General features: G+C 38.6%; 1 protein-coding gene across 1 annotated transcript in view; it reads right to left on the bottom strand.

The window, feature by feature from the left end:
- LOC124156288 (centrosomal protein of 104 kDa) overlaps nucleotides 1-5,068 on the bottom strand; it is a 66,849-nt gene extending 61,781 nt beyond the window's left edge. The window contains exon 1 of the mRNA XM_046530740.1: nucleotides 4,628-5,068. The gene's annotated coding sequence lies outside the window, so the exon portion shown is untranslated. The remainder of the gene's footprint in view (nucleotides 1-4,627) is intronic.
- Between the last annotated feature and the right edge of the window lie 17,592 nt (nucleotides 5,069-22,660).

Below are 22,660 nucleotides of genomic sequence, written 5' to 3'. Positions count from 1 at the left end.
ACCAAGAACATATGTTTGAGTTAATGTGACGATCAACTATTGCATTAGAATCTTACAAAGTGAGAACAACGTAACTTCGGGTGATTTGTCACTAGATGGCGTTCACATGATACTAAGGAACTTCTGATAATCTGTCGCTACCGTGGAAACTTGGAAGCATGATTCTTTTTCCAATAATATGTTAATATGTTGTCTCATATATATTATATTTTTTGTAAGCATTTGCATTATTATTTTGTTATTATTATTATTTGTATAATTTATCTCAACCTCAAACCACATGTCGTAATTTAAAAATTTCATCTTCATACTGAAATATGAATTATATTGGTGTAAAAATGCATTATTTACACTTTAATAGTGACCGAAAAATAAGTAATGCATGTTTTTTATAATGTATTATGCATTGGAATTTGATGTCAAAGAGTCGGCACTTGGTGTATCAACCTGGGGGAAAAGAACATGCTGCAAAGGCATTATAACAAGATTCTGGAATCGTAACCTCCTTACGGACCTATATTCTATTATGATTTTATCGAATTGTGAACTAATTGAGTCGCTGGTGACTAATATAAAGTATATGATATTCCAAGGTCAGAACGTATTTATCTCCCTGATGAGTTCTAACGAGTGCTTCAAAAGCTTGGTAATGAAGATGGGAGGGAGGGGCAGGTCAACCACGATATGCAGATAATTTTTTTGATTTCTCACAAGAAAGTGAAGGGGAGGAAGAATGTTTTTGAAGACGCATTACATTCCAGCGATAGTTAGCAGTCTTATGATAATAATATTGTTAGCCATCCACATAATTTCAACGTTTATCTAGTTCAACGGAAACGTTTTGGCTGAACTCTTAGATACAATTTGCTAACACCAGAACAAAAGCTAAAGACATTGTTCGTGTTTCACCAGGGCCAACATCATTTCCTAAGAATGCCGCAACCGAACTAGAATTGTTGCCGAAAACGATTTCACTGAACGTGATTGAAAACAGTGTCGACAATATCAAATTGTATATTGAAGGAAAACTGGTATATGGTGTGTACTCGAGAATCAGAGATTGCATCACTACTTCCCATGTAGAAATAATATCTTTATTTGGACACTCTCTCTGTAAATAAAAGTTGCAAGACAGATGCTAGAGAAGAGCTTGCAAAACAAATGGAACAAGCCTGATGATTTGCAGAGCAGCGTTCGTGGTAGCAACGGGAATATAGGAATTCGAATGGGAAAATAACAGCAAAACATTAGTATTCAAGTCTTGATTTAGCCATGTACTTGCTATAAAATGGTCTAACTTTCTTAGGTACCATGAAAAAAACCTTAAATCCACAGAGAGCTTCTACCAATGGCGGATACAGAAAAAACTCAAGGGGGGGGGCGCAATATATCTTGAGTTGTCTTTACTTTTATCGTAATAAAAGATGATCAAGTCACAGGCAAAGTATATGAAAATTTTATTTAAAGTGATTATAAACATGTAAAAGACAATGCCATCTTATGATATAAAAAATTTACAATTGTGGTTGTGCAATGTTCGGCAATACGGGCGGACCCGCAAGGGGGGGGCACGCGCCCCCTGCGCCCCCCATCTGTATCTGCCACTGGCTTCTACCCTGCAAAATTCAATAGGCTGGAACTTCATTTCTTGATTTCCAGGATGCCTGCACTCTTGTTTCGTACTTCACTAAACCAAATAAATGTGAAATTCTGCTTTCTATGTTGCACTGCAAAGTGGACATCAATCTAGAAACTGCGAAACCTGAAATGATCCTGAACTAAAACTCAACCAAGGGAGGTGTCGATTCTGTGGACCAGAAAAGTGTAAATTACTCCCCTTCAAGACGAACACGAAGATGGACTCTATCACAATTTCTCCTGTTTTTTTGATATGGCTACTCTAAGCGGCCACGTGATTTTTGTAGCTAATAATATGGAAAAATCAATCGAAGACCAAGAATGGAGTTCATAGAAGCTCTCGCGTTTAGCCTTGTAGATGAGCATCTGAAGTCCAGGGTGAAAAAGGTAATCTTCCAGCAGACACAAAGGCTTTTCTGGCAATGAGACTTGGGAAAATTCCTGAAGTATCTGCTTCTACATATGAACCTCAATGTAGGGCAGGTCATTGTTTCACACGTGGAAAATATAAAAATTATAAGATGGCAAATAAACGAATGTTTTCGATTTATATGCAATAATCATTCCACCTGCATCACGAATATAATTACAGAAACAGTGATGGTCACAAAGGATGAAAATTTTTATTTTATTTATAGTTTATTTTTTTTACAATTTTAATGATTGCATTAAAGATTTGGCATATCCATTTCCTTTTTTTGTGCATGTTTTTTGACTTGATAGTGTCTAAATTATCGTCTGTGATTCCTTTAGAAAAAATAGTCTAAGTATTTATCAAAAAATGTGCGTATACTAATTATGTGATATTTTTGTTTATAAGTGAATGGGAAAAACATTTAAAGTGCTTTTATTTATTAGAAGTTACCCAAATAGGTTAAAACACCCTCACATTTGAATGTATATTTGGGAAAATCGAAAATGTAAAAGCGCAGAAAAAAAGTCGCAAGCGTGCAGTGGCACTATAATTGTAGATGCGTGCACCTGAGGGTGAAGGTTATTGGAAAAAAAAATTAGCTTTCACAACTTAGCTTAGTAACTTACAATAGCTAACACATTCCCTATGTTTAATATTTTTATTTTTTATAAAGCCATATTTTTGGCATAAAATTTTCTGAAATATTTTGAGACATGAGGCTTTAGTAAATTTTCTATGCCTTACAGGATATTTTTAACTCATATTTGGAATCCTCATGCTTTCTACAGTAAACATACAAAGTTTATTTAGAATTGCATAAAAAACAAGACTGAGACAATTTATTTTCCTCTGGAAGTACAAGTGCCTTTGGAGACCATTGTGTTTGAAAAATGGAAGTCTCGCTCTAACTTCAGCTGATTGAGATAAATTAACAAGTAAAACAGCCAAGAAAACTTTTCATTATTTCATGACTGTATGAAAAGGATGAAAAATACTAAATTTTGTTGAAACCTGAGTCAACTGGTTTCATACCCAGATGAACTAACCTGGAATGACCTAGGGATGACCCATATAACTGTCAGAAATTACATTTTCTCACAAGCTGCAAAGAATAGTGTGAGACCAAGCACCCTCATCTCCATGAATATTGTACAATATTGGGTGGATACGTATCCACCCAATTGAAGTGCAATGTTTTATCTCAAATATGTACATAATTTCAAATTCATACTAATAGCATTCGACTAGTTGTAACATGAATAACACAAGTTTATACGTGAATTCATATTTTTCGATGCGTCCACTTGTGATACATAACAACTGATCGCAACTTTGAGATTCATCTGCACATTATCCTATGTGGCAAAATTCTACATAAAATGGGAGCAAATGCTAACGCTTACACTACATTTTACAAGACAATGGAGAAGGTAACAGAAGAGAAAATTAAAAGTAGATAAGAACAAAATTGTAAAAGCTAGGAACACATTCTCTTGTTGCTCTGGAAACGAGCATTGCAAGACTCAGCCTGTATGCAGGTGTGGCTAAGGTGATCAAATGGGTTAATAGAGTGAGTATTAGGAAGTCAGAAGATGAGGAGAAAAGAGAAGTCTCCAAAAACTCGTGTGAAAAACTAATTGGCCCACAACATGAGACGTGAAGATTTCAAGAAGAATGATCGGAAGGCATAGGAAAGGATGAAGGCCTTGTATGAGACATTTAAATTAGGTGATAAAGGGAGTACAGAAAAAGACATACACTAATGTAAAAGATCTGCTGATATGAAAATTGAGAGAGATATTTGTATTCTACAAACTTTAGACCAATAATGATAATGATGATTCTATTCATACTCACCACTTTGTATTGACATCTGTAATTGTGCTTGATAAACGCTTTCGTACAATAGGGCTCAACATGGGCATACCAGTACACATTCATTTAAAGCTTTTTTAGGAGCTATACCTCCGACCATTTAATCCTTAAGGTCATCTCATTCTTACCTCATTTTGCCAATAATAATGCAAATACGACAAAGCAAATGAAGATTTTAATAAATGATATATGGGTAAGTAAGCATTACCTGAGTGAACCAGAATCTTATGCAACCCCACCTTCACTTGGGAAGCCCGTATAGGATTACGATCACGAGGAGTTACACGATCTACAGTTGTACTAAGGCAGTTCCATGGACAATCGTCAGAACTACACAACTGATGTATTCAAATGAACTCTGAACTCCTTTGATTAACAAATAAAAATAAACTGATTTTCAAATTTTGTTTGTAACTACTTAGAGTTATTGGGAAGAAGGAATGACGATTGTCATCGAAGACGACGCCGTTACACCAATGGAAAGCATAAAGCACTATTAACGTAAACAACAGAAATGCTTCATCATAGGCTTCTAGAAAACGGTTACGCAAAACATAATACATTATCCCATAGCAGATTTTAAAATCACGTATACACTCTAATGCAATACAACATTCTATTCTAGCGTCTACCTTCTCATGGAATACGAGAGGCCACGACTTCGTATCTTACACAAAGGATTTACATCTTTATACCAACCAAACTCAGCGGCCATGGTCAGTGAATCTTCTGCAAGGCCTTGCCAAGGGTGGGAATCTAGTAGCTTCCCCGCAGCCATCTTCGATGCCTTCGAGGTCCATCGACGTCCAATTCAATGACCACCAATGCAGACTCAACGGAACTTCACTTCAGCGTAGTAAGACTATTTGGATTTGCGGATTTTATCCAACCCAGATTCAAATCCTAGAGATATCTTGTTGCCCCTGACTTACGGAAACGACGGAAAATTATATCGCCATTGCAGAAGGCCAAACCATGATTTCTCGATCGGGAAGTTCTTGTATTCCAAATGTTCATCGCGAAAATAGCGTCTCTCAGATTTTCGGCAATAGAAAATTCCAACATCTGTCTAGAAATAAAGGCAAGTACTTGTAAATAAGTACTTAATCAATTTTAAAGTGTTGCTTTACGACGACGGAGGGTCGCTCTGGTAATCCACCAGAAACAAATGAAAACATCCATTTTCGCGCCAAACATGGTGGAAACAGCATTTCAAATCTGCCACAGCGTTTTACCAACAAGAGAAGTCCGGGGTATCAGTGCAATTGGGATACTCATTTTATTGACCAAAGATTGCTGTAATTTCGTGGTAAGTACCTGCATGTTCTTGTAGGAAAACGTTTCGAGCGAAATATAGATTTATTTTATGGCTGTGTTCCCTTTTACAGATTGTTACTGTCAATACAGTTACAATATAACCTCATATTCGTTTATAGTTGGTTGATGCACCTGCGTATTTATTGCATGCATGAAATTCGATTCTTTTTTTCACTATTGCAAATTATATTGCTAACCTTCATAAAGTTTTATGAAATATGCTTGCTTCACACTAAGCAATTTGAATTGTCGCTGATTCACTCTATACAAATTCATTACTCTGTATTATATTAAGCATGTTAACTTGTTCTTTTGCCTTCTCTAGGATTGCAACCAGGGGCGGATTTAGGTGGAGGTCCCAGAGGTCATGACCCCTCCAAATTTTTTTTTGTTTTAATTTTTACGGATTTAATTGTTTTGTATTCTTGTAAAGGACTAAACGGAGTGTACATGCAAATTTATGACTACAATTGTCACCAACGTGAGAGAAGTTGAAGTTATATTTATCATAGATCGTAGCTCAAGCATTGCATTCGACCCTGGTTTAAAAACTCCCCTCTCTTCCAGGGGGTATTCCATACTCCCCAGACCGAGGTCATGACTCCCTCCCCCCAATTTTATGCTGAATCCCTCCTGATTGCAACTTGGTAGTGTCTACTTGCATTTTATGATTTCAAATAGGTGTGAGAGAACCATAATTTTTGATTTTGAATAGACTTTCATATGAAGTGAAAAGAGTATGAAAGTCTATTCAAAATAAAGAATTGCAAGTATATTATAGTGCATTATGCTTGACCCTCAATAATAACATTATTTCTCTCAAGGATACTTAAATTTCTTTCCGTCTTATTTATTGACATTATTTCTGTCTTAGGATACTTAAATTTTATGGAAACATAGATATTGGTTATTATTTAAGATTCTTATTACCTCTGCCCATCATAGTTCTAGAAACAAGGTCACTATACACGGTGAATGATCATGCACGAATAATCATGCTGAATGATCACGTGATCATTCACGGGATCATGCGAGCAAAATTGAGCGAGAGCAAGAAAGCAATTAATTTTTTTAATTTGCACACTGAAATTAAAAACCAAAAGTTCATAAAACTGAAAAAGAAGCATTCATTTGCAAACAAAGAGTTGTTTGTTGCTTGTATTTTATTTTTTTATGTAATTACTCTCTGTTTAAGATACCTGTCTCAAACTGGCCGAATTTGAGATACGTGTTGCTATAGAACTTAGCCATCGATATTTTGTGCATGCTTTTCTTCAGTCCTGCATCTACACACTGTCGTACATGATGACTTAATGGCCCTGGGTTAATGAGTTTGTAAGGAAGTTGAAAGCTGTAAAAAATACCTGCAAAATTTAGATATCTTTTGGTAGTGTTTTGGTTGTCGCTGAAATGTTGCACACAAATATATGTCAATATATAAATCGACAGATGGGGGAAGAAAGCGACTGGAACATAAAATGCAAAATAGATAAGAGCAACGATGATGATGCGGCGGATGTAAAAATGTGGCCTGGATAGTGGTGGAACCCAAAATGTCAAGTACTCTAGTTAAACTGCCTAAACACACTCTAATTTACTATGATTTCAGTGTGGATAAATGCTACAGAATGACCCTTAAGCTTGCACCCCCCAGATGGGGAGGTAATGAAGGAATAATGTACGTGGAGGGTGAAGGAAAGGATTGGTTATGTTGGAAAATGTGGCTTGTTAAACTTGGTAGGTTTAAATATCTGTTCAGCCTAGATATGTACCAACATCCTAGTTCTCATTTTAATGCTTGTGAATATTCCGGAACTTAAAAATTATTGAAAACTTTTGTTGTGATGAGCAATGTGTGTGGGGATCTTGGCTGAGTGACGATGAAATGCATTTACAGCCTTCAAAGTGTCTCAAAGCTCTGTTTAGCTTCTGTCTAACCAGTTCATTTTCAAGCATGTTAAAAGACAAGCAAAAGTTACATGAGAGGTGGTGAACAACATTAGAGGAAGTGGAGGAGGGCATGGAGAAGATTGTTGAAGATAATCCTCCTCAACTTATCACAGGGTGGCAACTTCAGTCAGGGTGGGTGTCAAGAAGTTAAGTCTAGCCCTTTTTTGTATTAAGCTCATTTCATTTTTCCACATTTTCAGCAATGTAATTTTTTTCTCTCTTTTGAATTTTCACACATAGTGTGCAATTGCAGGTGACTGTTATGAATTTGCACCTCTGGCTTGGGGGTGGGGAGGATAAAGGGGGATTTGTGGCATACTTCGCCATTGTCATTTTGATGGCTGACTCTACCAGTAGCATTCACATTCACCTTTTATGCCATTAATGGTCAATTCATTCTTCACGATCTCAAGGTCAAGTTTATTTTCTAGATAGGCGTGGTAGGTGAAGCATTACAAGTTTTGGACCTGAAACTATTGATATGTAGTTTGTTTTGTACTTTGTACTTTTGTATCGAGGTAGTACCTAGCCCTTACATTCATTTGCTCCTTTAAATAGCGAATCTGGCACCTAATCAATAAAACTTAGATAAGTTATTAGGGGTTACCCAGTTTTCCTCCTGTATGTGATTTAAGCTTTTAGTACATATTAACTGCGATGCTTCCCAAATAAAATAGCTGTAAAATAAGATGCAGCTAAGGTCTGTTCACTTTATCATTGCGGGTGAGCTGGTGTGGCTTAACCGAGTTGGGGTGAGAGGAGGTAAAGTTAATCTGCACGTGACTTTCCCTCTGCCAATCAGCAGACAGTAGGCGTGGCCTAGCTTTTCGGAATTTCAGTCGTTCTCAAACCTCCGTCGTGTCAACTTCGTGAATCTGCTAGCTGTGTTGCCGAATCTCGCACGTTCTCTTGGTACTCTTCGATTCTTCCATTTAAATCCAACTAATAACTTACCGTTCCTTATTCTTCTACTTCAATCCTTTTCCATCTCCTTTCCAGAAAATTTGTATTCACCTTTTGCATTCCCATCAGCACCGACTCCCTCCCTCCGCCTATTCCCTCTCAGTACTTTTCCAATCCCTTTCTTACCAAACCCTAATACTTTTCCTCAACTCCATATTTACTTTTGGGTATTACTACCTATATAGTTTTGGGTACCTCTGATTTAAAAGAGTAACATCCGAGCGTGTTTATTGAAGGCGGTATGGAGAAGAAAGTCAACATGCTGCTTTGCAGTAGCGCGAAGAACATTGTGTTTAATGGTCTTCGTTATTTTCAACAGGAAAAGGAATTGGGACTAAAGGAGTAGGTATACATTGTATGCATTGTTTCGCTGCCGGGCCCAAAATATCTGTGGCCACGTATGAGTCGCACCTTTTCAGTGAGACACTAGGGCGGCTATGTACATTTGGCAACGTTGAAGTCGCTCCTGCTCTCTCTCTCTCGGTACTACCCCTTCCCCTTCAGCGAGACCCCTCCCCCTTCAGCAAGGCCCCTCCCCCTTCAGTGAGGCCCTCTGAGAGCGTCCGGGATCTCACAAAAGCTCACCCGCAGAGATAAAGTGAACAGATAATAGTGCTTTCTTCAAATAACGAGGTTTTTATCTATATCTATGGAGAATACTCGCTTTGAAACACGTATGTTATGAATGAGCTTATATAACCTTTCCCAGCCAGCACATCATAAGTCATTGAGATAAGGTTAAAGAAAGAAATAAAGAAGGCGCTTATCAAGTAAGCTTGTTATGGGTTTCTTAAGGCCAGGCCGACAAACATCCAGAGTAATGACAAAATGGATGCCAAACTTTCAGCACTTCCTTAGATGTTTTTATTCCATCGTTTTAGAGTATTCATTAAGGGTAAGGGTATAAGAACAATTTTTCCATTCTTGGCATGTCTATGCATAGTATGAGTAGAAATAACATCATACCGCCATAATTTGAAAATCATTCACATTTATGAAATGATGGCGAAACGTGGTCGTAAGAAAAACACATAATTTCACAAGAATGGCGACATAGATTAATATAAGAATGCTGGAAGTAATCTCTAATGCACTATATATTGTATTCATTGAGTTATAAGACCATAAATTGAAATTCATGAATGTTAGATTAAGTGGACCTTGAATAATTTCAGTTTTTTCATTCACGCACCAGCTAAGTTTTTCTATATACGTAATTGGATTATAAAATGGTGACTACGCCTTTTACACTCATCTGTTGCTGTGGTGTAGTAGTTAGCATATAGAGCTTCCGATGCCTAGGACATACGATCGATTCTCCCTGTTATTATTTTTTTTTCTTTGGGCTGCAAGGATAAAGTATTTGTATTATGCTTCGTATCTTCACCAGCCGGTCGCTTGCAGTTGTTAATTTTTTTCTATTAATGGGAAAATCTGTTATCATTTGTTAAGCTCTTATAAAGACATGCTGAGTTTCACCGGAAGGCTTTAAATTTGTGTCAGGATGAGCAGGGTAGCATGTGTATAATATGCTCTTCAGCCGCCTTTGCTGCTCCAAAAAAAGCGACTTACATAAACTGAGGATATTTCATGGCATTCATTACCTATTCTTTCCTAAAATCTGACCCTTGCCTTATATAAGTCCCTTAACTTATGATAAGCTGCTTATCAATTTTTTCCACAAGAAAACCGTAAGAAACAGATGACTCTCTCCCATACTTTGTGCTATCTGGGTCTGCTGTGCATCCTTCATCACCTGCTGTGTGTATCTCATCCGTGGTCTGCCTGTGCTATTTTTCCCTTCCACTTGTCCTTCAACTATAATTTTCATTAGACCATTGTGTTTCATGATGTGGCCGATTGAATTGTCCCATCTTCTACCAAAGGTTTTCAAAAAACTTATCTCCGACTCTTCTTAGAACTTCCACATTTCTCACTATATATATATCCATTTGATCTTCATCACATTTCAAAATCTTTCTGCCTTGATTTCTCCACTGCTGTCATTGTCCATGCCTCACTACCATAAAAAAGTATGTTCCAAATTTAAGTCCCTATAAATTGCTTCCTTATCTTAACCCTTACATTTTCAGATGTCTGGAGACTCCTCTTGTTGAGGGATGGCCTCTTCACTAGGGCTGTTCTACTATGTATTTCCATCTTGCTTTGTCTATTGTTGGTTTCTCTGCTACCCAAGTAGCAGAAGTCGTTAACCTCATCAAGTTGGTTTCCTAGTTTCAGGTTGGTCTTTGCTTTTTCTACTGTTCTGCAGACCAATACTTTTGTATTCATTGCATTGATTTTCAAATTATAGCTAGTCATATTTACCATGGTTGATAGATTGTTATTCAGGTCTCTCTCCGTCTTTGCTATCACTATTATGTTGTGGCATTTTTTAGTGCTTTCCCCCCCCCCCCCCCCCAGAAATTTTTCCGAACTTCCTCCGTACTTATCCGCAGAACTTCTCCCGCTAAGGACTTTTCGTGCTAAGGTTTTTCGCACAAAGGCTTCTTCAACTCAAAGGCTCGGAGACTCTAAGTCTCGGCAACTCTTGTCTGCGGAAAATCCTGCCTCCGGAAAACCTGCATCCGGAAATCTGCATCCGGAAACCAGCATCTGAAACCAGCCCCGAACCAGCTTACCTGCAGTGCAAGACTTATATAGGACTACTGCGGAGGAATACTTACTCCTTGGCACTCAAGGGGAAATGGGTGCTGAGTCCCTAGTATGCAGTTTGGAGTGAGAAGTATTACCATAGTCCTATCACAACTCTCTCTCCCTCCAACACCTCAGCCCACTATGTCTCTCCCCTCCATGTGTTCCAATGAATATCCATCTGATTCGACTGATGTCTCTAACTCAGAAGTTTGAGGGGAAAATTCTGGCTTGCATGCTGTTCACTCCAACCCAGGGATTATGTTTTGCGGAGCAGCCTGTCAACAGGGGCAGTGACGCAGCTGTTAGAACATCACCCTCTTTACCCCTCCTCTCCTTGGAATAATCCCTCCCCTGCACACTTCCTCGTCGTGGAATACCCAGGTCTCTTCTGCTCGGGCTCTCGTGGTGGATGGATGGCTAGACTGGCATGGCTGACTTTAGAAAAATTATACTGCTGGTATTTAGTTTGATAATATTTCCTATGGGATCATTAGTTATCATCGTTGTTTTCTGTAATAATTCTGATTTTGAATACTCTACTTCAAATAGATATTGAACGAAAATAACTCATAAATATTTTTGGCAATTTTTTTCTTGTGTGCTGATTTCTTGTTTGTGGAGTCTTTCCCTGAACCAGCTTGTGACCGACGGTTGGAGTTTTCCCTATGTCTGGATTTACGTGAACAATCTACCAGATTTAACGACGTAACACCACAAAGTCATCGGCAAATGGCAGCATGCTAATTTTTTCACCATGGGTATTAACTCCTGAAGCTTTCTTTTTTATTTTGAGTTTTTTTTTTCTTAATGAACACATTGAAAATCACTGGAGAAAGAACACACCAGTGGTTTAGCAGGAGGAGGGCACAGGTGGCACGCAGCCCCCAAATGAATTGATGTTAGCAGAAATATATTAACCCATAAAACAAATTTATTCTTCCTCACCAACATGTTTCATGAAAACAGCTTCCTGACGACCCATCAATTGTGTAATTTGAAGTGCCATAACAGCATAATATGTGATTTATAGGGATAAAATGTTCACATTTTCTCCAGAGGGGGGTTACACCCTTCTGACCCTAAGGGTCGTGCCCCTTCCCACCCTCCAATACATCATCCTGGCTACGCCCCTGTAGCAAACCCTTTTCTCATTCATTTCTTTATTCTTGCTTCTTCACTGCTGGATCCAGATATATTCACAGCTACTTGGTTTTCATATTAATTGTGGATAATGTGCCGGTCATTATAAAATACTCCAATTTCTTATTGAATTATGAGCATCAAAACCCTTTCAGCTGAAAAAAATGCTTAAAAAAGTAAAATACACATTCTTATGAGTAATAAAAAATCCTAAATGAACTTATGAAATGATAAATATGGCTTCCTAAGTAAAAGAAAATTAGACTATTAAGGAAATGTTCTCAGCTTATTGATATAAGCTGTAAGTCACAAAATGGAAAGACCACTATGTGGCTATATTGCCATTACATAGCTGTACTGTTGTATTGCAGGTTGTAAAAATATTGGTGTGTCACTGTTTTAGTAGTATATCTCAAAAGCTACAGCCTGTTGGAAGCTTGAACATAAACGCCTATCTCATAAGATTTCATTTTCTATCTCACTTAGAGTTTGAATGGCACTTTGAGCAGTGGCGCCGACTCCATGGGGCCTGAGGGGGCCCGAGCCCCCTCAAAAATTCGTTATGGGTGTGAGGAAAAAATGTGTCAGGCTTGTTTATTTTCCCCGGAGTGTCCAGATATCGAGATTCGAGTCATCAGGGTTCTAATGTTGATCATATGACTCTTCTAAAATGCTTGAAAAACTTAAAACTCACTACTTATAAAATTTCCCGGGGCAAGATCCCCGGTTTGGGCCCCCCCCAATATTTTTTGTAAGTCGGCATCCCTGATTTCGAGGTGGTATGGGTCTAATGCTGGGTAAGATAGGCCATCTAAATGATGCTTAAAGCCTGTGAAGATCCCTTGAATTGGCGATAAAAGGTTGCCAGCAGTAATACTTCCCCCATTTAGGGGAGAGAGCTGCAGCACTTCTTCATATGAGTGAAGGTGGAGACCACAGTTGACAGTAAAGAGACACTCATTTCACTGCATGTGTGGTAACATTTATGTAAAAGCTGTATTGCTGCAAGGTGGAAGACAAGGGAAACCTCCACATTATTATCCTGAGGAGTTGTAGCTACTACACCCATTATTTTAAAGAAATGATAAAATTCTTTTGAGCAAAGTATTCTGGAGGTAAACTAGTACCTCATGTGGATCGCTGAATTGGGGATTTAAATATCATAAACGAGGAGGAGACACTTGGAGAGGGTACATTGGTCAAAGGTGGTAAAGTCTGAGGCTAACAATATGGAATGTTAGATTACATAGGACCTGCGGAAGGCTAGAGAACTTGAAGATGGAAATGCAAAGGTTGAACCTGTCACCGCTGATACTCTATTTAAAAATCATAAATGATACACTTGGAAAATGTTGGGAGATGAGAGAATATTTCAAGGGGACTACATCTTGGTGAAGTGGAGATTTAGAAACCTGGTAAATGACTGCAATAGCTACACTGGGGTAGATATTGACAGCGGACATAATTTAAAGATGATGAAATGCCACCTATAATTCAAGAAACTGAAGAGAACTGCAAAGAACGTATGGCAGGTAGAAAAGTTGAGGGAGGCTCAACATCAGCTAGCATTTCAAGGAGCAGGAGAGAGTAAAATGAAATAGGATCGTTTCAAAAAAATCAGTGGAAGAAAGCTGGATGGTCATAAAAAGTGGATTATTGGAAATGGCTAAAAAATGTTCTTGGCAGAGGGAATGCTGTGAAGAAAAATCCATTGATCACAGAAGAAGTCTTAGAACTCATAAAAGAAAGTTAAGTAAAGCTTAAGCCAAAAAAGGGTAACCTAACAACAAAAAAATATGGAACAAAATGCTTAAATCACTGATTTTTGTGGACAATCAGGAATTTATTAGTCCGTCAGTGATAGGTTTGCAAGCACTTGCAAATGCTTAGGTGAACAGTGCCAGAAATATGGCATAAAGATGAATCATAATGAGGTTTAAGTCATCCAGTTTTGTAAATCTTCGAGAGTAATTGAAGTCAACTTTTGAATGGAGTGTAACAAACTTGTATGCTTAGGTGTTGGTAGGGTGATGTCCTTGCCTGCCAAACCAAGGTCGTGGGTCTTCCACCCACCAGTTCCACCCACAAGTTGCCCTTATCCAGGGTATGGATATTTGTAGCAATCCATTTTTACTTGTAACCTCCTCAATATAAAGGCCTAATTAAGCTTTTTTCAAGGTGACGATGATTAATAAATATCAGGAAAACAAGAGCTTTGGCAATGGTTTTCATGGATAGAAAAGAGTTAATCCGAGGATAGTTGTATATAAGTACATATAAATAAAAGGCTTATGAAGTGCAATATGGAGCATAACCCTCAATGGGGTGGAAACATGAAAATTTAGGAAGGAGAATGTGAAGAGACTGGATGCAATGTGCGTATGGAGGAGAATTGAGAAAGTGTGATAGATGAAGAGGAAAAGGAGGTAGTGAAAGACATTTGGTAATAAAAGAATAAAAACCTTATAGAGGAAATTGAGGGTCGTAAACTTGAAAGATGTAAAAATATTACATTTTGGGAGCCTGTTGGAGGAAAACAGACTCAGCGGTAAGCCTGGTGTTGGTGAGCGGGATTTGCTTGCGAGGAAAGAAGGGTGGGCAGGGGGTGAGTGGCCGGTTTTCTGCAAGGAGGAGCGTGAAGGAGTGAGGTAAAGCTAAAGAGGAAGGGAACAAACTCTTCTTGCAAAAGAAAATTAGTTTGGGGGATGGGAATTGAAGGAGATACGAAAAAGAGGAAATCCACGTGGTTTCATGGCGAGCGATGGACGGAGGGAGGGGTGAGCATGATTTGTGTCTGAAAGGGAGAGTGATGTCAAATGCATCGCGAAAAATGTGAAACAAACTCCTTCGAATATATAAACCTCTTCCAGCTCTAAGGATCAAATATTTATTATGCTGTTGATCTTCTTCGATAAACACTGACTTCTTTTACCTACTCAAGATTTTTTATCTCAAGTTAAAACGTTTTGAATGGCTAAGAATGGTTCATTGAATTTTAACTACCGAAGCATATATATATCTTATTTTCAATTTTAATTGCTGAACCTTTTTATTATTATTTGGAGGCAGAGGGTTTTGGAGTGTTTTCTAAATGAGTCGGTGGGTAGAGGGCAGTGGAGCCGACTCCATGGGGCCTGAGTGGGCCCGAGCCCCCTATAAAATTCGTTTTGTGGGGGAGGAAAGAAGTGTCAGGCTTGTCGATTTTCCCCAGGGTGTGGAGTTGTCGAGTTTTTAGGGTTCTAATGTTGATCATATGACGTCTAAAATGCTTTTAAAAAAACTTTGAACTTACTATTTATAAAATATCCTGGGGCAAGACACCAGTATTGGCCACTACCAATATTTTCTATAAGTCGGCAGCCCTGGTAGAGGGGATGGTGAAATAGTGATAAGGAAGAATATTGAGCTAGTGAGAGTGGGGTAGGAATCATTAATTAACTGTATTCATCCTGTGTTCATAATTTATTAGGAGTAGTCATGTTTTGTGTTATACATTCTTATTTCCTTCACGTATTCTTCCTGAAGCTTATTGGATGTTATTATTTAGAAGTTATTGTATGAAATCAGTTTTAATGACTAAAAAGGGAAGCATAAAAAATATTTCATATGTTTCTATATTAATAGATTATAGGAATAAAGTTGTGGTGCACTCCATAAAATGGATAAAAATATTTTGCTAAATATTTAGTCGAATTCCTCTTGGAAAAATAAATTGAAATCGTAGATTATTCTATGGCAGAGGGTGTTATCTTGCACTCCTACTATGTGCAGACTGATGTTCCAAATTAACCTTATTTCGAATGTTAGCGGAAGAATCTCGCTTGTGATCCCTCTTAGTTCAGCGTACCGCCGCATAATCTCCTTATTGTGGCGTTGTCTGTGAACCCTGCCACCTACCGAGCGTTCGCCATCCCTCGATCAATACGGGTGTGCTGGTAGTTTTCCACTGACCGGTGAATGAGACGAAGTGGCGGGAGAGAGGTAAAAATTGGATTGAGATACGATATGAATGGGTAAAAACCCTTGACTTTCGTCTGGAATCGAGGGTTTTCAATGTTTGCCCACTATTGTCAGGAAGAGCGCCAATTGGCGGGGAGACATCCGCTACTTTTTCGGCATGGGAAAAGATAAAGTTTGCCCGAGGTGCGAAGTGGGCTTGCTTGCGAGGGAAGGAGGATGGGTAGGGGGTGAGTGGCCGGTTTTCTGCAGAGAAGAGGGAGCGCGAAGGAATGAGGGAAAGCTAAAGAGGAGGGGAACCAAGTCATCTTGCAAAAGAAAGTGAGTCGGGGATGGGGATTGAAGGAGATGCGAAAAAAGAGGAAATCCACGTGGTTTCAGGGCGAGCATTGGACGGAGCGAGGGGTGAGCATGGTTTGAGCTGCGAACGTTGAAAGGGAGAGTGAGGTCGAATGCGTCGCGAGAAATGTGAAACGCGCGCCTTCGAAACTAAAATCCTCTTCTAGCACTAAGGATCACATCTCTAATATGCTGTCGATCTTCTTCAATAATTAACGACTCATTTCATCCCTCATTAGATTTAACTACTTGATCATATCATTAACCAACTTTTTAATTACCAAAATCACCCGTGTATATCCAATTTTTTTACCTATTTAACGTTTTGAAGCATTTCTTGGTGAATATATATGTTGAATGGAACAATAATTCGTAATCATCCATGTATTTTTATTTCATTTATATTTTTATCTCACGATGTCAAGTTTTAGATCGTCTGTTATTGTGTTACCATTTAGTCTTTCTAGTGGACGTTTTATTTTTTATAGATTTTGAATTTGCCGTACATATATTGGAATCGATCGATTGAATCATCAACACGCTATAAAATAAATATTGATTAATATTATCCATCATTTTTTAATTTTTAGAATACTGTATTTAGTGCATTTTTGTGGAAGTCGCGTGGAATAGCGAAAAAAAGAGTGGCACTTTACATCGAATCACGCTTTCCTTGATGCGGTGAGCAATCAAAACGGATCCTGTATTCACCTCGGGCCTTGTTTTTTGCCGTCCTAATGAAACCTTAATAGTAATTACATTATAATTCCATAGCCCCTACAACAGGAAAGCCATTACTAGTCTAGGATGCCACGAATTTATTGTGCATGATTGTTAAGATTTTCCTAAGTTTAAATGTTCTCCAAGGTTGTATGATGTCCCATTTGATTCCAAAAAGAATCTAGGAAAATATTGAAATCGATTCTGTGTCGAATACCTTTTAACCAATTCATGTTTTCGGTAGATTTATGTAGGCATGTATTGATAAACTCTCATTATTCAGAATTTTATCCCCATGATACTTGTTCTCTTCAATCCTTGGACTCCAAGGTGATATTTTTTAAATATTTAATCATCTGTGGCGATGGGCTATGAGGTGATAAATAGGTCATTGTTGAGATATTATCGTTACTATATTTTTTTATAAGAACCGTGAATAAGATCGCTGGCATAGGAACCGTGACATTGACCAAGTAAAGTTTATATGGAGGTCTTAGAACTTTGAAATGAGATCTTGGCTTAGCTAATTTTATTGCAATTTACGGGCCACATATTACTGCAAATGTACAATGATAATTTCCTTGTAAATTTATCCGTGATTCGGTATCCTAAGCAATAATGAACGGTATGGATCGCGTTGAATAATTCACTCAATTATATCTATTTCTATTCGTCTGTCATCTTGATTCTATCTATTCACAACATTTATCTATGTGCCGTGTTGGGATTTATCAATGTATCGACGTACATTGACGTACGACGAAGGCCGGAATGAACTCATTTTTGTGTACGAAATTGCACGTTAAGGCGCAGTGAAAATTGCATCGCAGAAATGCATGGTTACTAGACGAAAAAGTAGCCGTATTGGAATAATTACATTTAACTTTCAACTAAAAAATCTGTGAAAAACTGTAACTTTTTTCCAATATGGAAAAGTTCCCCTCCATCTCGCTAAATTCTCGAATTTTATTTTTTTAAAGTAACACTTGAGGTATTTTTTTGTAGCTCGCCGGTATGCGCGAAAGGGTGAATGCGTAACTACCCCTATGTAAGTACCTTGCATGTAAAACGGCCTTTTGAGGAGGGCAGTTGCAAGGCACTTGTTGAATTATTCTTTTCGACGCAATTCACCAAGCATTCGGTGCGAGGAAATGGCTCCATGGTTCCAAAGCATCCATTGCAGTGGATGCTGGTTCGAGAGGCCGATCGTCGTATACAGTGCAGCGTTCTTTTACCGTCACCTTGAGCAAGAGTGGAATGGTGAACCCCACTCCCCGACCTGCCCCTGTTTCTGCAAGACCACCCCATCTCTCCCGTCTTCCCCCCTGCGTCTTCGCCATCACCCATTGTGGGCTGTGGGATTCTTGTGTGGGGTCGTGTATACTCGCTTCGCTTCTTGTGTCGCCAGTTGGCCAATATCTCTTCTTTGGGCGCGCTGGTGGAACCAGTTCGACTGAGGCGGTGAACAGTCGTGAACGTTGCCGAATTACTGTTATGTCTCTTATATTGTTATTTATACTCTAACAACTTGGATGAAGTACAAAGAAAAACTTTTCAACTGTTTTAAAAAGTTGATATCCCCACCACGCCAGTCTGATGACATCGATTGCAATGGCGCTGGCATGGTGCCGTGCCTTAATTGGATTGCAGTCGATAAAATTAATAAATAGATCATATGATTGATCCGAAGCATTGTCGGTTAAGACTTTATGTAGTATTTTTATCATCGAATAAACTCGTTCATCTGACCGTAAACCACGATCACTGGTCGAAGTAGGAAATCAGTGTTGCAGCAATCATGATTTTCTTTGTTTTCATTGTAGGTATATAATTTATCATATTACCAAGAGATCAAATTAACTTAACTTAAGAAATTGGGGATTTCTGAATAGTTCACTTTTCGACTGCGTATTGATCGGTAAATTCATCTTCTACTACCAGAACGTGTGCACCTTCGGCTATTGTTGTGATAAGAGACTGGATAAAATATGAAAATCTTAGTCATGGGCTTTTATTGTGAAATATCAATTTGGTATTCATACCACAGCAATAGCATACTGATGGAACTGCGTGACTTTCAGGCAAGATGTGGTAGAACCGATCCATCGTAAATGAAAGAGATATTGAAAATTCCACTGGGGGTAATTTCTTGCAAGATCTCTTTCTTTTAGGGTATAATAGCATGCGATTTGAATTCTTAAAAAGGGAGTCTTCTTATTCAGTGGCGTAGCCAGAAATTTCGTTCGGGGGGGGAGGGGGGGGGGTCGAAAACCAGGGGCGAAAATGTTTGAAAAAGAAGTAGGTACTAAGTAGAGGGTTTTAAACTAATTTTAACACTCTTCATAATCGTCATAACTTCATTTGTTGAAGAAATATAATTGTAAATTCATGATTTTTAATATTTTGGTTTCTTTTATGAAAGAAAATAATTGCGTTTTTATATTTTGGGGGGAGGGGTCCAGACCCCCCCTGGCTACGCCACTGTTCTTATTTGCTGCAACTCATGTCACTTTGGGTCGTGCGAGATTTTATAGCGAAAAATAATGTTGTTCACGTCAAAGGAAAGTTTTCATTGATACATGTTATCAATAGATGATTAGTTGTATGTGTTTCTCCGAGCGTAGGTTTTCCGAAATGCTCTAATAAGTTCAGGTTATGAAATCTCGCATTGTGAAAAAGGTACCAGTGACGTTAACCATATGTTTTCTGTATTACCGCCACTCTGATTTTTTTCAAATGAGCTTAAATTGACACTAAAATTATACTACCTGTTCTACGGACTGTTGAATATCCTGAAATTATGCCATCAGGGTCTGGACCAGGAATAGCCCATAAATAATAGGGTTAGTTGACTCAGGCCTGAAATTGTGGCTCCTCTACCCTGAATATTAAAAATTTCACACGCCTGTACCTTAACCTGGCGTGAGTTCCACCTGGCTCTATCTTCACCAGTCCAAACCAACTTTTGGGTTGACTTTTACTGAGGGAGTGATTCTGTATTTAATGATTTCAGTCAGATGCCTGTAAAAAAATTTTCCCTCGATGTTGTCTCCCAGCTGTAATTATTATCTCCTGTAAACATCGTCAATCTTCTTGGGAGGAAACTTATCTCGAAGAATTTCAGTCGAGATTGGAAAACAGGGTCTCCACTGACCCTTGAAAACCCTGAAATCCGGGAATTACTCTTAAAATTTCAGAACCAAGAAATTCGTGTGAATTATCACTCACGTAATCATTTTTAAAGTCGAGTTGGGCTCGTTCGCCAATTTATGTTAATGTCGATTGCGGTATCGTTTAAAAAATAAAAGATTCCCGATTTTTTTTCGTTTCTTGATCTCTGCGTACTCCTCCAGCTATTCGCGGTGCAATTTCGACGACCTTAATAATCCTTTCGCCGATCATTTGATGATATCATGAACTCCTGTCGAACGGGTCGCCGCTTCTCCGCTGCTCCATAGCCTGCGCATCTTTCTCACGTGGCTTGTTGTTCCCTTTAATCTTATGAGCCATTCCTTCTCTCAGTGAGCGCTTCTCTCTGACTGATGACGTCACCAACTCATGGAGAGTGGGCCGCGTTTTTTATTTGAAAAGCAATGAGATAATGGCTGAATGAGGAAGATTTTTTTGTCGTAACATATCTTTCCTTATAATTTACCGAATTCGATTAATGAACTGCAATTTTGTGTCTGAGTGAACGACCCTATTACGGAGAACTTTTTCCAATCCACCGCAAAGGGCTACGTTGCATGAATAGACTCTACAAGAATGGAAGACGTCTCAGGCTTTCCAGGCGAATTGGTAGTAGGAAGACGTGTTTTGTTAGAAGGAGAAATCGTGTTTTAAAAATGTGCTGTTAAGTTCATTGTCTTTATTGCTGTAAATAAACGATATATCGCTTTATGCTCTATGTAAAACGTACTAAAAATTAAATTGGTTCGTATGAAAACCGTGAAAGTACTATTTTACAATTATTTTTGGGATACTGGAATTATGCATGAATCTTGAATTTTATATTTTGAATTGTTTGCACTCCCCGGAAAAAGAGAGACTTAGTTTACTGGAAATAATAAATGACGTTCACATCTACGTGAACTTCTATCCTATGTGCCAAGTAATAGCTCCGAGTTCTGGGCATCGGAGGTAGCAATGTCGAAGTTACAAATGCAATATACTCGGGAGACGTCTTCTAGCTTTAAAAATTTGCGTTCAACTTGTCTTAGATAATGTACCTTGCATTATTTGTAATTTTTCTGCGATGGACGGAGAGCTAAAAGAAAGAGGACATGGTAGCAGGAATTCCTGTGAGTTGAAGTGGAGGTTAAAGGTGTGAATAGTGAGCGTGTTATTAGGAAGACAGAACTATTGGTGGAGAGGACTTCTGGGAAACTTATAAGGGGGAAGGAAATTTTCAGCGTTTAGTGGTTTACGAATATAATGGCTTGCCAACTTCTGCATACATTTGTCTCAAACGGTAAATTACCTCCAATTGTTCTTTTACTGTTCCCAATGAACTCTTTGATCACTCAATCCCGCGGTTCAATGCAAAGCAACTTATCGATTTACCCTTTCTGTTACAATTGGGATAAAATATCATGTTCCTAGCCTTTGGCAGTAAGAATGCCGTCAGAAGATTTCTTGGTAAAAAGTTGGTTGAGATCACCATTCTCGAAGAACTGGGCGGAGGTCAATCAAGTTCAATCCAAAGCTACCAACTGGTCGTAACATCATTGTGTCGAAGGATCACGTGCCTCTCATTGCCCTCGGTCTTTCGAAACCATCAATTATTTTTAAATCTTATTTTCCATATCATAATTTTCTCAACGTTTTCGCACGAATGGGCGATCCCAGTTTTATTCTTTGAAAGTGAAGAGGCCTGACAAATGCGCATGGTTTTTTTTGTTGCTATGACATGTATCATTTTCATGAGTTTTCATGAGTCATTTTTTTTCATGGCAAGTTTCATGATTTTTTCCTTTCAGCTTGGAAATTAAACTTATGCAACGAGTCATATGCTGTAATGCGAATGACATCCTGTGAACTGTTCTTCGGGTCACACATTGCGGGAATGTTAACTTCGCGCTCATTGATAGTTCTTCAGAGTTTGTTGTATGCTCGGTTGAAGCAAGTAGTGACGTATGAATAGTTTCATTGATTATTCCCTGGATATCTGTGACTTCAGTCTTTTGTGGAGTGTATCCCTGGAGGAAGATGGGTCGCGGAATATTATCTTCGGGTAGTGAAGTACTCGTGGGGGATTTAAAAGAAATTCACATAGGAAGAAAGAAATAACTGAGGTCAATAGATGCGTAGTGGCGAAGTGACGATAAAAGGGGTTACTGTTTTTGGTGCATTTATATTAGAACTTCTTGAAGGGGGAAAAAAAGTTGCCAGGATGTTGGAATGGGATGAGACTTTTCCCGCCCCCATCCCATGGTGATATTGTACGTGCTTTCTGGGTCGTGTTCCCATCTTTAAGAAGTGGGCTGAAAGGACTACACGGGAAAAAATCCATATTAAAATACTTTGGGCGAAACGTCCGGTGCCAAGTAGTCTGGAGCCGAAACTTCATGATCTTGGAATGACCTGGTTTTTCCGCCCCCGCAATTGATTGACGATGCGCAAGTGGGGTGCGCGGGAATGTTTATGCCCTCCAAGTAACCTCCTGGATTCGGTGTGATATTGGTGTGA

The sequence above is a fragment of the Ischnura elegans genome, chromosome 3 (genome assembly GCF_921293095.1).
Source record: "Ischnura elegans chromosome 3, ioIscEleg1.1, whole genome shotgun sequence".
Taxonomy (NCBI): domain Eukaryota; kingdom Metazoa; phylum Arthropoda; class Insecta; order Odonata; family Coenagrionidae; genus Ischnura; species Ischnura elegans.
The sequence above is the reverse complement of the archived record's forward strand: the minus strand, read 5'-3'. Positions and strand labels throughout refer to the sequence as shown.